Genomic DNA, 17139 nt, shown 5'->3' with positions numbered 1-17139 from the left:
ATCAGACTAACATGATTTGTGACACTGGAGATACTTTTAGGCTGACCCGATGGTCAAGATATCCCAGATCAACTTAGAAAGATTATAAATTTAAATTAGGTTCTTTTAAATGATAGTTATTGTTCTCAACAAGAACATTAGGCATTCATCATACCATTAGGCAGTCTTTATTTCCAGTGCACTTCAGAGCTTGAGACCACCATACGGATAAATGCTGGCTGAACACAAAGGTAGATTAAGAGCCTGTAAGTAACATCTTCTCTTTCTGCACTCTTGGCTGATCAAGAATGGCACCCTGTCCATCTCTGGAGTGCCAGAAGCACTGGACACAGAGTTAGTGTTATTTTTCTAAAAGACTGATTCTTTTCTTAGGCCCCTACACTGGCACTGGCAATGATGTACAAGGCAAAAAGGTCAGTTGCTTCTCCACAAGCTCCACTGAACATGCTCTCTTGAAAGCAAGAAGAGCTCATTTCTATGGATGAGCCCAGCAAACAAAGATCTGGAGTTACTGACAGCGTGCTGGAAGAGCTCTGGTTTTAGAATGGCTGCTGGTAACAGGAAGGCTCAGTGATCAGGCATCTCCATCCCTAGATTCCCACAATGCCCCAACATACTGTGAGGTTACGAAAGGCTGTGAAACATTGCAAGCCTAACTGAAGGGGAAGAGAGATCACTAGGCCTTTAAAAAGTCTTCACTTTTGTCTGTCATTTAGAACTGGTTCTACAAAGAGGTAGAATATATAGTTTTACCAGGCTCTTTTAGCCCCCTGAGAGCCCCTGAAGCATAAAAAGGAAGACATTTATTTTTCCCTTAGATACCTCAGAGTTCAGAAACAATACAGGTCATTCATCAGTGTCAAGTATTGAGCTTCTTCCTTTTCAAAATAGGTTTTCAAATAATAAATATTCATTTATTGACCCAGAAAATCTGACTTTTTGTAGGCTTTCTCACTCACGGCTACAAAATTAAATACTGCATTTTCATTTGTATATTCTCCATCCTCAAATACCCATCCTTCTTTAAAAATGCTATGGGTAACAATAGTAATAATAAGAAAGTAGTCCCCAAAATAATCCAAATCCTTGTGTAACCTGCAACAAATCAAGGCAGAAGGGTTATTGTGGGAAAGGAATTAGACCATGAGGGACCAAGAACAGGGTGATGGGATAAACTTTCCGTGGGCAAATGCCCTACATGATTATTGAGTCACAAGGGTTTCATACTTATTCATAAATTATATCTGGAAAAAACAGAGCTTCATAAAGAATGTGGTCATCCAGGTAGGTGGAGCAGATAGAAACCAGACACTTCAATAATTTCTTTTCAAAACCAACCCAGACGAGTAGTAGTGAGAGATCAGCTCCAGCCTAACTCCCTTAAGTCTCCCCCACTTCCCTCAGAATGTGGAAATAAATAGCCTAAGACCTACAAAAACACCCACTAACCCTCCACTCCAGTGGCCCATCTCTCTGCCTTCCCACAAAGCAGTGACTTGTTCCCTGGGCTTTGACTGTCACCACAGGGACAAGCCAGGACATGGGCCAGCTCAACAGAGCCACAGAGAGCTGGAGACCAGCACTGCTGCAACATCACTAGAGCAGGGACTGATGGCCCCAAGGGCTGAAATGGGGCCCCAGGCCACGGGCTGAGTGGTCCCAGGTAAGGCTTATCAGGGCCACCGAGGCTTGTGGGTGCCTCCAAGGCCATGACGCTCTTCCCAATCCCTTTAGCTAGTACAACATAGATCTTGCCACTGCAGACGCAGCTGGCATCAAATTCAGAGCCAGACTTCAGTGTAGGTCTTCCAAAGACCCCCTGCCTTTCAAGATGAGATTGCCTAAGGGGTCTCAGGGCTGTATCCCCATCCACACAGCTCTCCCCAGCAAGAGATGCCCTCAGCCATGTGATGGGGAGCAGCTGTGGATCCTTCTTCCCCATCCAACCCACCTGGGGCTGCATTCACTCCTGGCCTTTCCTGTCCCGCTCTGGAAAATGGAGCCAGCACACAAATCCCCCTTCACTTCTCCCCGGTAGCCTGGGCTGGGGTTTGATGTGGCACACTAACCACAGGCACTGCTCGAAGACACGTAAATGTAAAAAAGTGCTGACCCTTGTAATACCTGTCTGCAGATACCCTGTAATACCCTCTCTGCTTCATCACCACAGCATTTGGCATACTCTATTAAGCACTTATTTTTTCCATAGCTTCCCACAAACCCAAGCAGGGGAACGGCAGTGACAGTAACCATTTGCCATCTAATAGCACAGGGGGGTTTCCTGCAACTACAATTTACCTAAATGCCATCTGCTCTCCCACACACTCAGGAACGTTTTTCTTGTGTAAGGAGTTCTCCTGGACCTAGTTTATGCAACCCTCTGAGGCACGTTAAGCTCAAAGCCTAATTGTTTTCGAGACGAAGACATATTGTTTAGACAATCAGGGTCTAAAATTACGTGTTCTGAAATCTAGTTGTGGTTAATTACTGAAAAAGGAGTAAGAAAAAAAATTCGTTTTTCTCCTGCCTTTGCCTCTGTGTGAACTCCCCCAGTTTGTTTTTGTTAGCTCTCTTGTTTATAGCCATTGTGGGTCTCACACTGGGTTGTCCCAAGGTGCATTAATAATTTCAAAGCACTCTGTTCTTCTGTGTATTCCTCACCCTTACTAGAAGAGCATTATTAATCACCTAACAGTCCCATATGTCTCCAAACTGAGGGGCCTATCGCTGCCTCCAGAAGCATCTTCCCAAAGCCTCGTGGGTGAGCCTGCTCATTCTCCCTGTGCCTTCCTCCACTGACCTGAGTGTGTACAAATTGTGCTGACTTTTTAAAAAAAGAAATGACTGCAGGTGCCTAGCTCTTTGTTTATTCTGGCAAGGCTGAAAATAGCAACTGATAACAAATATTTTGCCCTTCACAAGGCTTCTCACAGAGATGCAGCTGTTATCTCATCTAGTAAAAGTGCCAGCCCTAAGGGGAAAACAGACACATAATTAGGTTAGGATAAGCTTCAAAAAGGTGACTATCTAAAATTAATACCCATAATGCTGCGTGGGCTCAGATCCTTAAACCTAATCCTCACTTGTGCGGTAGGGAACAATTATTTCAAGCTTTTTGTTTCCCATACTTGTCTCTCATGGATTGATGGCTCTGTTTAATCATCAAAATCACCATGTAAGAGGAAAAAGCATGGCTCTGTTGAGGTGGACAGACCCCCGGGACATAACCTTAAGTTTCTGGGGAATATATCACCCTCTGGATTCCTGAATTTACAAACCTGCCAAGGCAAAGTGCATCCACAGAGAGCCCACTGAAGGTTTTACAGTGAGGCCAAGATGTTATGCAGAACTTTGGGATTTTTGTCTGCACCCTGTGAAAATCCACACAACAAATGGTGGAACCTGTGACACCTTTTCCCCAGTAAACTTTAGCACCCTGACAGAAGCAGCTTCCTGTAATTAGGGACAGAGTAGTTAGTGCCAAATTTGAAAGGAACAAATCCAGGTCAGATTCAATTATTAATACACATTCCAAAAATATATTGGGCTTTGGACAAATAGCCTCCAAAGTGAGATAAGAAATTTTATATTCTGAGCCTCTACCATCCATACCAAAAAGAAAAAGTTGTTCAAGTACATTGCCATTTTCATGAAATAGCAATTAAAATAGCACTAATACAGAACGGAATTTGTTTTGGAAATTGAGCCACATCTGAGAGCCTCACTGAGGAATTTCTATCTCATGGTCCACTGCAACAGTGTCTATAGGAAAAGCTCCAACAGAGAGACTAAGCAAAAGGTCATACCAGAACATTTATAATGGCTTAGTCTGAGGGATCACAAAGCTCCAGGTACAACCCATTAATCCATTTTTGCAACACCCCATCATCCCTTTTTATAGATATCCAAGAAGAGAGACATAAATCATGGGCTTTCTGACTTAATTTTTACATTATGTCTGCAACAAAGGCTTGAAAGCTTGCCTCAAAAGTTTATGAGGACAACCAGGGCAGTCTGTCAAGACTATGTTTCCCTGCTCACATATATGAAACTATTTTTAAAATTACGGGGTTCTACAGTCTGGTTAAGAGGCAAAAGGGATTAAGCCTGATTTAAAACACTTGAGGCTAAACAATGTTTCATATTTAAACAGAAATACCTTCCTGGGACTTCACAGGGCACATGTCAGTTATATCTGTAGTTACACGTAAGCACATAGACACACACTCAGTAACTTACTGCAATTAAAAATAAATATGCCAAGTCCTTGCATGAATCCTTGAAAAAGCAGATGTAAAGGAGACTACAACCAAGCAGTTCTGGGTTGGTAAGATAATATTTTTAACAGTTTTGACTATTAATGCATAGATAGAGAGAAAATTAGAAAGCCAAGAACCTGCATCAAATAAGAAAATACACCTCAATGTTCAGCTCCCAGTTTTGACTGTCATTCTGTTTTTCTTCAAACTTGCAGACTTCTGTGCCCCACTATTCTGCAGGCAAATGCTTATTGTAATAAAGATGGAAATATTCCCTTGCCACTGCCCCACACAGTCTAAGGAAATAAAAGAAATTGCCTTCTTTTCTCTGGATGGATTCCAGCCTCTGTACATTTTGATAGTTAAAACAACAATAAACATTCAGATCCATCAATAAAATGAATCATTAAAATCCCATAGTTTCTCCTCTCTCACTAGGGGAAGAAAATCAGTCGAAAAGAGACATTGTTATGGAAGATCCCAGTGTAAGTATAGCAGCTTCTCATCCAGAGAAGGTTTTGTATATGCCTTGGGCCATGGCTCTGCTTTTTCCACGAAAAGCATGGAATAGAAAATACGTGGACAAGCAGTCAGGATGTAGGGACACATATTACAAAGGCTAATGTGTATCACAACTGTCCCTTTTGTAACACTACAGCTCATTCATCAACAAGGAGGGCTGGAAGAAGCTGTGGCTCAGAGCTCCCTCAGGCCAAAACCAACACCCGTGGGTTGCTCTACAAACTTAGCTTATGGTGGATGATAGCTCATGGACAGGAGCTGCCTAGCCCAGTTTCTATTGCTGTTGCAGATAGCAACCCACAAGCGTTTCATTGGCTCCAGCTTATTCTCTTTACTTCATTTCACAATGCTGTGATTCATGACTGGATGGTATCCAGAGTTCCCACTTGTAAGGCAGTACAAAATAACGAGCAAGGGCGGTTTCAGGGGTCCTGACGTGACTGACTGCCAGGCACATTGAGCCCACACTAACAGTTCTGTTTAAGAGCAACAACAAACCTCCAAGTACGGTCCATGCTGAGCATGCAAGGGGAAATAACCCCACTGCTTCAAGAAACTCATAAAGCTGCAAAGGCTTCTGTGCCCAAGGACAGATAGGTCCTGATGTTGTAACTCCTCAGAGAGCTAGGCAGGACACGTCTGTTTCAAGGATATACCTTGAAGAAGTCACCCTGTCACAAAATTTGAGAAATTCAATAGCAAATAGTAAGTCAAAAGCACTTACATTTACTTCTGCCGAGGGGAGGGAAGGCGGCAAATAAGTAAAGGGAGAGCCCTAAAATGTTATGCAAAAAAGTAATCACTGCTAGATCTTGTCTGTAAAATATACACTGCTGATATCAACTGACAACCTCAGTCACAAACCTTACTGAGCCTTTTCCCAAAACAGTATCAAGCTTCAGATTTCACAGTCAGACCAGCTGAACTTTGCCTGATTCCTAGTTTTTGGCACAACTATTGGAAAGCTTCAGACGCCAAAAAATTATTCTTTCAAGATAAAAGGTAACATGGATCATAATCAGTCATGTTGCAAAAGTACAGAAGTGGCTGGAGTTACACTGGGGAGCAGCCTGACCTACCATCTTCCAGCCTTAAATGAATTACATGAAAAAATTTGCCTTTTTTATATTTTGCTTTTACAGGTCATTAAATACCAATGTAATTGCTGTGCAGTTTCATTTCTAGAACATGAATTATAATTAATAGCATTGCAGTAAGTTAATTTAATATGGTAATAGCTTCAGAATAGCTTAATTGTTGTCATTATAGAGCACCTGCAGATGTTCATCCAATCAGCCCATTCATTATCTGACCATTCTCATGTATCCATACGTAGAGAAAACTTTGCCTGCAGGAAGGGTTATGAAATGTTTCCAGTGTTACTACTGGAAAAAGCTTCGCCTTTTCTAAGGGTGAGAGGTCTAAGGGGAAGGGGGTGGTTGTAGCTACACAGGAGAATTTTTTTTGACATCACTGACATTTTAGGAAATGGAACCATCTCTCAATGTCTGTTACTGGAACGTGCTGTCCTATACTGCCTTCCACCTGTGCAGCTATTATACTATGCCCACAAGCTCTGTATAAGTCAGCACTGGGCCATTTCTGCATCATTTCAAGCAAATTCTCATGAGGACATGATTGGGAATAACCAGATGGCACTATTCTTGCTCCACTTAATGGTGCTTATCTAGATGAAAAAAACATGTTGTTTCTGGAGACCTAGAAGCGGGGAAATTGACAAATACACTTTATAATTTCAAACCCTCTCATCAAGAAACCTTCTTTTTTTTTAAGGCGTTACAGCAGCGTCAGAATATTTGAACAACTGGCCTGCAATTTTTTCAGTCTTTGCCTTCCTAAAGGCTGGCATTTTCTTTATGACTTGTATACCTCCAAGTGCACCCTTGGAACTAAAAAAGACAATAAAAATGAAGGACCTAAGTTTCATGGAAGTAAAATACTACATCCAGTATGAAGGTAAGGAAACAGAGGAAAACAGAGTGAAGTGACTTTCCACAGTCACTTTAGTTAAGAAATAACAAATGGAACAACCTGGAATCAAAGAAAAATTGAGGTGGGTCTGGAGCTTGCCTCGTCCAATTCCCCACTCCCTGCAGGGACACCTTCAAAGTGACAGCAGGTTGCTTAGGGCTTTGTCCAGTCAAACTTTGTATACCTCCCTCTCCGCCTTCCCTGGGCAATGTGTCCCTGTGCTGCATCCTCCTGGCTGTGACATTTTTGTCCCTGTACCAAGCTGGTGTTTGTCTCATTGCAGCGTATGACTGATGCCACAGCATGCCTGTCACTGTGCACCTCTGGAAAGAGCCTGGGTCCATCTCCTCATCCCTCCTAGCTGGAGGCAGCAATCAGATCTCCCTGAGTTTCTTCCAGGCTGAAGAGACCAAGTTCGTCCATCTCACCATTGCGCTGAAACTGTTTCCATTCAGAAGCGAGTGTGCTTTTATTCTTGGCTAGAGCTATACAGATTTGCTTGTCCTTGTTTCCATGTCAGGGTTGGTAGCTTTTCAGGACTGGCATGCAAGACTGTACTTTGCTTTCCTAAATTAGAGGCTCTGTGTGCTGGTAGGAAGCCAGCAGGAGATGCTTCCTCTTCAGCGGGTAAGACAGTGCCAATCAGCCTACAAGTAGTACCAGGCCTCTGTGTGAACGAGTAGCTCCTGGCAAGTGTAGGTCCTGGGGCTCCTCTCATTCCCAAATGCTATCTTTCCCAAAGTGCTGCAGGCCCCAACTCTTTGCTTGGAAATCTGCCTGCAGTTAGTGCTGCCTGAGCTGCCTCGGTCATAATGACTCAAATAGATGTAACCTTGTTTCCAAAGCGTGCTGCAGTTATGTAAAGCATGAAAGGACGGTTCATCTCTTTATGAAAGGCAATGGGTGTTCTTTACAATTTATTCAGGTTCTTACTCTGCAAGTTAAAACTTACAACATTAATAGAGGCTCTACACTGACAGCCTTTAAAAAAGAAGGACAGATGACCTTTGTGGCATGCGCTGTAATTTTCTGTAGCACAAGAAACATTATAGCATCATTTTTAGGAGAAAAGAGACAAATTTCTGGCAAAGGAGCAAGACTAGGTAAAAGAAGCTGAATTTGCCTTGCAACCTTCTCTCCTCAGTAGCAGAGATCTGATTTTGCTCTTAGATTTGTTCAAATATAGTAAAATAACAGCAGAATTCAGCAAAGGACAGACCCTTAATTCACAGCTAGGTAAATGTGCCCTTCATCCTTATCTATATATTTGACATTCAGGTTCACTAAGTCCAGGGACCATTGTGCAGCAAAACTATAAAAGAACATTCATTCTGATTTAGTTTTGTGATTAATCTGAGGTCCTTGGATCTAATTCAAGGCCATCTCAGTCTCTCAGATTTTAGAACAGTTGTTCCTATTTTATACCAGCATGTGTTAAAGAAAATATTGGCCTCTTTTCCTGGAGCTGGACTTGTGCAACGCTTACATGTAAAAATAATCCCACTGAGACCCCCATAGCTGCTTTGATTCCAAAAAGCTAAATGTTCCTATCTACTATGAAGCGAGGAAAGGAGCAAAGGGCTCTGGGAACTGGAAGAAAGGACAAGATGAAAACACCGATGAGATGGGAGAGAGCTTTGCCCCATATTCCTGGTGACTTCGCAGAATCTCTTCCACATTAACATTGCAAAGTTTGGTATCTGCAAGGTTCAGAGGAGCCAGCGAGCAGTCCCTGGAAAGAGCATAACCCTTAACGACCAGCATGTTTTTCAGTCAAAGTTAATGCTGCTTCCAGCAATGTTAGCAGCACCTCAGTGCAGTTGCAATTGTCCCTTGCAGCACAGAGCAGCAGCAAAGCAGCTCTGTCAGGAGGGGTTTTTAAGGACTGGGCTACCACTTCTTGGGATAGTGAGCAACAGCAAAACAGTGCCGCTGCCACAATGGAAATACTGCCCTACTGAGTCTAGTTGGAACAGCCTCTGCCAGGCTACATGACTGTGGGGACATGAAGGTGATGTCTCCTGAGCCTTTCTTTTCTTGCTGCAGGGAAGTCTCAGATTTGTGGTGTGCACAGGCTATTTGTGGAGAGCTTTCCGTGTCTCATGCTATCACAAACCTCTTTCCTCTTCAGGAAGGTGCTTCGGGTTTATGTCAGTTTGCAGAGCATTTCAGAGAGTTTCTCCTTTCTACCAAAGGAGAAAGGTAGGAGGCATTTCACCAAGATGAGCAGGAGCTAGCACAGAAGAAGAGAAATCACTCCTCAATTTCACAAGTGCTGAAGTCTGATCAGCTTTTGGCTGACAACTAGGAAAAAAATGAGAGAGATGTGCTTTCTTTGCCTGCTTTTGCTCTCAGGAAAGATCTTGAAAAATCTAACTTAAATGAGACTGAGAAACTGAAGAAAAGAGACAGGGGAGGTAGAAGAAAGATGACCCCAAACTGACTGTTCGCTCTCTCCTCTGTGATTGATTCCAACTCACCCACCTAACCTGCAGACAACCCCTTCCAGGAGAGGGGGGAAAAATCCCTTTAAGGGACATTTTTCTCTGAATTGAGAATGCTCAGCTATCTGCAGTTTCCTCCCTCACTCTGTGAGAGACTGCAGTCCAGAATGGAATCAGGAGGCCTGTCGTGGCAGGGATGGTGAATAGGGTAAGTTATCTGCTAGTGAAACAAATGATGTCTCAAAATGAAGAAAAAAAAAAGAAACACGCAAAAAAACCCAACCAAAAGAGAGATTCTGCCAGATCAGACATGAACACAAGAGTCTACTTATCTGAGAAGAGTTACCCGTGTTCTGTCTGCTATCTCTGTAATGTCTGAACTATCTCAAAGGGAAAGACGGAGCGTTAGCATACAAACAAGAAAAGCAGTAAGAACAAAATGATGAAGCTTTGCACGAGAGATATCGGAAACTCAGAGACTTTCATGCCAACACACGGTAGTGACAGTCTGTTGCAATTGCTCTGTTTGACATCAGTCCCTAGGTGTGGTCTCTCCTCTGTACATTCACCGCTAGCTGGCTGGCCATGAAAGGTGTCAGGCTGACAGCCAGGCAGACAAACCTCCACTGTAGTGGCCTTTGGGGAGGTGGCTGGAGCTGGAAGGAAATGCATGGAAGTGGAACTGCTTTTCCTTTTATTTCATTAAAAAACTGAAACAGTGGTGTTTCCCTTCCTCTCCCTTTCCTGAATCTGGGAGGAGAGAAAGGTAAAATAAAATCTGTTTCAAAAGGATAACAAATTTTCAGCTCCAGTGAATTATCACTATCATAAATGTCATTATTTTTACTTAATGATGCATCTCAAAGAAACTGTGTGCACATTACTTTCTGTTAGTGCACATTAGTGCATGTTAGAAAGCAGAGAACAATCTTATCAGTCTTCCTTAAATTTAGAAGTTTTGTATTTAGAAAACCCTGCAATACTCTGAGCTTATATATGCAAGCTATAACATTTATTGTACCATACTGTATTTTGCTCAATCTTAACACAGTTCTGCAACAGTCAGCAAAGAGTCTATTCGGAGATCTTACCAGTTACAAATTTTCCAAAGGAAATTTGTTTTCCAGGGCAATTTAAAAAATATATTCTATTCCAAGCTGTTAGAGGACTTTTTTTGTCTTTGAACTGATTTCACTGTTTGTTCTCTAGCAGGCAGCCCACTTGCAAAGAATATTTGCAAGACTCGTTATTCACATGTGAGATCCCAGCAACACTGCAGAACCCACCACTGAAGATGTGTGATACTGAATCAGTTCCCCAGCAGACTGACCTAACCTCCATAAACGTGTCGTTAAAAGCTAACTACTTCCATCCCCCATCTGCACATGGAGGGAACATTAATCTTGAAGGCTCTCCATTTTATTCTCTGGGAATATTTGAGCAATTCCAATTTGCAGCAACACTTAAGTGACTACGGAAAGATGTGATCATAGCTTAAGTAATCACTCAAGTGCTAAGACTATTTTCTTCTCATTCTGCAGCCAATTCTCAGACCCCTTTAGCCGATGAAAATGAAGTTGTCCCTTGGGATTTGGAATTATACTACGTGCCGCAGATTCAGCTAAAAATGTCTTAGCTGCTGGACTACAATGTCACACAAAGCACATGTCGGTTCCCTGAACCACTGCTCAATCCTTAGACAGCCATTTCTTTTTCTAACCATGATAACTGACTGGGGGCAGTGAGTGATTCAAGTGGAGGGTAGCAAACGTTGTGTCATGGCAGCGAGAAAAGCTAAATCTGTTCATCCCATGGCTGAGTTTGTCCCTTTCTGCTATCAGCCAAGGGTGACAGATGAAACATTGTGTTAACCTGATGTAATTAAAAGATAGACCTGGGGGGAGACAGTACAAGCGACAGCTGTCAAAACATAGTTCAGGCACAATATTTAAGCGTCTCTTATCAGTGTTTATTCATTCAAAGGTTGTACTAATAGAGAAGAGCTTGTGTAGAGCTGCACATGCATGTCTGTACTTGGGAAGACAAGCAGCCCTTGCAGGCTTCTCACAGAGCTGTGCAATACTTTGGTGCTGGTTGCTAACACACCAGCTCAGTACTTTGTATCTAAGCCTACCTCTAGACAGTGTTTTACTTTTGCAGTGTTACGCATCACAGAAGTAGAGGCCAGCGATTCCTTGCTCGGCAGTCCTGTTTCTCCATCCCAGTGATACCCAACAGGCTTAACTCAGCAGAAATTGTCCCTTTGGATACCTTCCGCCTAGGCGATTTCTAGCTTGACACTGCTTCCTTTGTAGTTAAATACAAGTACTGCAAATGAAAAATGTTTGGCTAGATTTTACTCTCTCTAGCAGGGATGGGCAGGGAAAACACTGCCCTGTCTTACAACAGTAGCTTGGCTAATTCCTTGTCAGCCTTCAATTGGCAGGATTCATCCCAGTTTCTTGGCTAATTCCTTGTCAGCCTTCAATTGGCAGGATTCATCCCAGTTTCTTGAAGCACAGTTTCTTAAGAAGTGCCCCAGGATTCGATCCAAATTGAAAGCAAGTCTTCCACACTTCAGTCCGAAGAGACAAATTCTAGTGTCTGAGCCATTTGTCTGGCTCTAGTCACAGGGAATGCTTCCAGGTACCCTATACAGGCTGATACAGGGAAGCTATACGTGATCCACTTGCAAACTGCACATGGCTCAGCAATCGCAGGTTTGCCATTCCTCTTACAGTACTACTCTGTCACAAAAAAGCCAAAGGTTATCCTTAGATGGATGAAGCTAAAATGTCATACTAAGCTATATAAATAGATTAAAAGAAATTTAAAAAACTTCTGCTCCGTGAAGTGCTGGTAAGGCATGGTCTAGATTACTGTATCCAATTTTGGTAGCCCACTTCAAGGAAGAGATCTAGAGAAAGTGTGCAGCAGGGTATGATCAAAGGGATGGGAGAGATTTAATCTGGAAAAGAGAAGGCAGAGGGGAAACTGTAAGCTTCATGTACACAAAATGCTACTGCAAAGCAGGGAAATGACTCTTCCCAATGCCTGTTGCAATAGGACAGAATTAATGTCTTCGATTGCACAAGGGAGATGCAAATTTGACATTAGGAAAGCTTTCTAGTGGGAAGGTTAGTTTAGCACTCTGGGTTAAGACTGCCTGGGGAGGTTGTGGAGTCTCCATCACTGGAGGTTTTTAAGAAGAGATTAGACAATCATTTGGTCAGAACAGGGGGAGTGGATTCAAGAAGCTCTCCTAGTCTCTTCTAATCCTGTTTTCACAGTCCTAGAAAAGAATTTTTTGGTTTGGTTTGGTTTAGCTGCAACTGTCTGTTTCAGACTCTTGCTGGCAGGGATGACATTTGAGAAGAGTGATGGGTAAAACACCTCAAAATGGATGTTTCTACATTTGCTTTGCATACTACTGTAATCGCTGAAACTCCCCAAACTTTAATGTGTTAATCCACCAAAACAGTGTTTTTTTCTTCCAAATCTGTGAGTCTGTACTGGAAGAAGGGCTGGATGTTAGGCATAATGAAACCTTAATCCTAGAAGCCCTGAGTGGTTTCCCTTTGATTTTGTGATCACAATAAGGTTTCGACACACACACACACATACACACAAGTATGATACAGAAGGAATTAATGATATGCTTTTATAGCATGAAAAGTTCATTTGAGCTCACAGCATTCAAAGTTTTCCTCACAAAGATCTCAGTTCCATAAGCCTCACTCATGCAGATAAATCCCCTTAAAACCAAAGGTACAGAGCCCATGAAGGAAACAGGACAGCTCACCAGAACAGGAGTCAGGACTTTGCATGGCCAAGGCACCAGTTCATTGCAGTACACTACTACTATTGCATGACATCCTTGTAACTACTGGCAGCTGGAAAAAGGAAGATGTTATCTGGAATGAAAATTGGAGATTAGGCAAAATTTATTTTCCTGCTGCCAATGAAAACACCAACACAGGAGGCCAGATTTTAAAAAAGAACATGTGTCAATATGCGGATATGCATGTGTTATCTTTTAACACTGGGTGTTCCCCGCTGCTGTATGTAATTTAAAGATCTGTTGCCATCAAAAACTTATGTATCCAGTCTTGCTTGCACTCCATTGTTACATCTTACTGTTCCTATTTTCAAGGACAATTTAACATTTTGGTACACATTTTTTTAAGGGAAGCCCCTGCTGTACTTTTCCTCCAGTGTTTTATTTTCTTCTGAACCTTTGACCTAACTATAAACAGGTTTTAGGTTACCATATTTAATGCATGTATCAAGACAAAGTCTCATCTGGACCTTCCTCATCATCCCTTTCCCACACCTCTTCCCCTAGGCTTCACATTAAATTTCAGGATTAAAATTTTTGTAGATGACAATACGAAGTGAGTCACTCTTTGGAAACTCTTCCTGCAGTGGTATGGGAATTTTAGTGGTAACGTGATGTGCCTTCACAAAGCACAGACGGGGGGATCTCTGTTCTGTGACTCCCGTTTGCCCATGCAGCACATACTTCAGTACACGTTGCATGCTGTGCAAGGGATCCTCTAGTCTTAAAGTATAATTCCCACTTATAGCTGTGAGCATTAAATGAAATTAGGAGGTGGCAAGAAGTTCAAAGCAAACAAGAGATTCTTGATACAATACATGGTTAAACTGCAAAACATCTGAGCACAGGAATACATGTAAAAATGTATGTATGTTCAAAATAGGGCAAATCCACAATCAAAAACCTGTTATGGACTCTTGAATACTAACATACTGCCACTGTCTTAGATATTCCCTGAGCCAAAAATCACTGGATCTTGGGAGAATATTCTGGGGAGGGATGGCTACAGGCTTGCTCCATTTTTACACTCCTCTCCAGTCCTCCCCATTTGGCTATCACTGGAAACAGGACAGTGATTAGGTGAACCTTTCTTCTGACCCTGGGAAGTTCTTTGCATTTTCTTATATAAAATTGTCTGTCGGTGATACGGAATGGACTCTGCTCCATGCTTTCCAGTTTCACACTGGCAGATGACTCTCAGCTACAAAGCTGACAATATAATGCAGACCCCAGCAAATCTCAGTTACTGAGCACAGGACTTACTCTTTGCTGAGAGCGCAGCCTCTCATGTGCTTGCAGCACAGACACATCTTGCTCGGAGACCCCCATAGCATAACCAGCCATCTTCAAGGGCAATGGCTGTGCTGGGTGGCTCCATCTGGCATGAGGAGTCCTGGAGTGGCAGGGACACCAGGATGCTGCATCGCAGGACAGGAAGTATCTTGGCAGGGGACACTGCTCAGGAAAGGCACACAGGAGTCAAAGGCATGCTTCCAGCTGCAGCCTAGCACATGTTCCCACCTTATCATATAAGCCAGTGTGACCATTCTGAGACCCCTGAGGTCCAGAATCTGTGCCTCAGTTTCTCCTGAAAGTAATATAGACACAAATACTTAGTGATAACACCTCTGCAGGTTGATATACTTTCAAAGACACTCAGGAAACAAACAAAAAACCCTTGTCATAGCAACTACCCTGTTGCTAACCCAAAGTTTAGGCTGTTGAAATCTGTGGTCCTGGGTGGTTTTCCCTGGTTCTAGAAACGCTGTGATTCCTACTGATACCAACCACATCACTTCACTCAACGTCACACACAGACTAGGCATGGTGGACAGAAAGAAACAGAGAAGAAAGTCTCCACTAAGAAAAGCAGCAAACTATTCCTTCAGCAAGCTGCAATGTGCCTGCCTCATACAGTGTAACTGCAGACAGACAGACGGGTCTCTCCAGATCTGTTTAAAACACAGTGATGGGAAAATTTTAGTCCTCCCAATTAGACAGCTGCCTAACCTGCTGGCGCCTTCTTTTCTCTCCTGCCTTATGCCCTCTTACACAATGAGCACCACGGAACAAGAAGTGGAGCCAAAGCAAACATCAGCTCAGATCAAGAGTTTGACAAATTCACAAGCAAACACCTACCAGATTTTCAAAAGGAATGACTGCTGCCTCAGCCTATAAACAAGGAACAATCACACACACCATCGGAGTTACAAGCCTAGCACTGAGACGAGGAACCTGGTCCCCATTGCTGGGGCTACGCTGCATCACTTCCTTAGGAGATCAACAGCGGGCACCCACCTCATGAGCATCTGGCAGCTCGTAACAGACCCAGATATACAGAAAGCATATATGAGTCCCAAATTGTTAACTCCAGAGATGAAAGTCAGTGAGAACGATAAATGTAAGCCTCTGTTCCAAAGTCCATGACATAAGTTGCCTTTATCATGTTATTCATTAGTCATATTATTCTGGGTATACTGTGTCAGATTTTGTTCAGCCTCAGAGCCCCAAGCCCTAGACAAACTATGCTATTTGGGAAAGACAATTTCAAACCATTTCCTAAAGAACAAACTCCTATTTGTGCATATTTGCCCGAACAGACTTAAAATGAATTCCCAGGTCTTTGCGGACTTCACACAATTCATCAATTTCTCATGATCAGTCTGGGGAGGCGCAGAGGAAGGCTCATGGTACTTTCATGTTTTCTCATTAAAAAACACCCATTGTTACATTAATAAGACAAGAGCATCTCAGCAGGACATGCAGCTATGTGACATTTCAAGGCTTTTGAAGAAAATGCACAGAAAGGAAGTGAACCCCAGCAGCTACAGCCAGCAAGAAAACAAGTAAATGAGCTTTTGGTGCAGAGAACAAAGAGGTAGGGAGACAGGAATGGATAAAGAAAGGGGAGATATGACAGAAAAGGGGAGAGCATTCTGCCTGGGAGCCTCATTAGTATCAACAGACCTGAAAGAATGAAAGACTTCAGAGGTCAAACCATTCTGATGTGTCCACCTCACTTAGGCTAGGATACAAGACACCAAAACCCCACCGTCCCACTCCTTCCAGTGTACCACACCCTGTACTCAGCCCCATTCTGAAAAGGCTAAACAAACTGGCTGCATTTATTGAGTGTATGTATTGCACCCTGTTTATTTTTTAAGTTTTTCCTGCAGAGTAGCCTGCGGAGTAGGACAAAGATGCAGGATACCATGCCTTATGATAGGATTCCAGGAACCAGTTCTCTTAGATTTAGTCGCAGTAAAGCCAACATATCTCAATTTTTTTTGCAGGCGTGCCTCTCTATTTGGGCCCATTCATCTTCATGTGATTATCCTTCCCTTCTTTCAAACACACTTCATCTGAGACCACACAAGCCATGCCTTCATGGCTATCAGCAGTAAATCCCCACCTCTTTGATGCTGCTGCCATGTTGATCAGCACTTCTCCACTGGGAGCAGCCATTAAGTGCCACCAGACTGAGGGAGTGAAAAGCATCTGCAAATACTGGCTGCAAGTCTAAACACTGACTCCCCTGCTCTGGAGAATGAGCAGCTACTGGCAGCAAAAGCAAATAAATGCATTCTTTCCAGAAACACTTACTAGTAGTGAAAAACTGCTTTTAAAAAGTAGATGCAACTGTTCAAGATTGCCTTTGCGTGAGCCTCATAGTTTGAAAAATACAAGTTTAGTGTGTACCTGGCCTAGTGCATTCCTCACCACACGGAACCCACTCCACCTCTATTAGAAAGGTGTCTCCCTTTAGCAAGAGGAAAGCATAAGCCTTTTATGTACTCACTTCAATCGTTTTCTCTTTTTCCTGTGTGCTTGACAGCCATCCTTCCAAGAAGCCTCCATACTTTGTTAACATGCTGAGTATATTAATCCCATTTTACAGTTTACTGAACTCTCTGTCTAACCCTTCACTTTGACCAAGCAATTCAACTTTTATAGTCAAAGGTAGAGAAATATCTTAACATCTTACATTTTTCATCATATATCCTCAGGCCTTTTAGATATATTTGCACATTTTTTGGCATATAACTCTTTGGGGGCATTCCCATAAACCACGTCATAGTCTTGC

General features: G+C 42.7%; 1 long non-coding RNA gene across 3 annotated transcripts in view; it reads right to left on the bottom strand.

Annotated features, from left to right (window-relative positions):
• LOC128907653 (uncharacterized) overlaps window positions 1–17139 on the bottom strand; it is a 93699-nt gene that overhangs the window by 53882 nt on the left and 22678 nt on the right. The window contains exon 1 of one of the 3 annotated variants that reach the window (XR_008465686.1): window positions 14319–14359. The exons of the other annotated variants lie outside the window; for them this stretch is intronic. This is a non-coding gene — a long non-coding RNA (uncharacterized LOC128907653). Of the gene's footprint in view, window positions 1–14318; window positions 14360–17139 lie in introns of those variants that run through there. 3 annotated transcript variants of the gene reach the window in all.

Source organism: Rissa tridactyla, chromosome 3 (assembly GCF_028500815.1).
Source record: "Rissa tridactyla isolate bRisTri1 chromosome 3, bRisTri1.patW.cur.20221130, whole genome shotgun sequence".
Lineage (NCBI taxonomy): Eukaryota > Metazoa > Chordata > Aves > Charadriiformes > Laridae > Rissa > Rissa tridactyla.
This window is presented reverse-complemented; position numbering and strand designations above follow the sequence as displayed.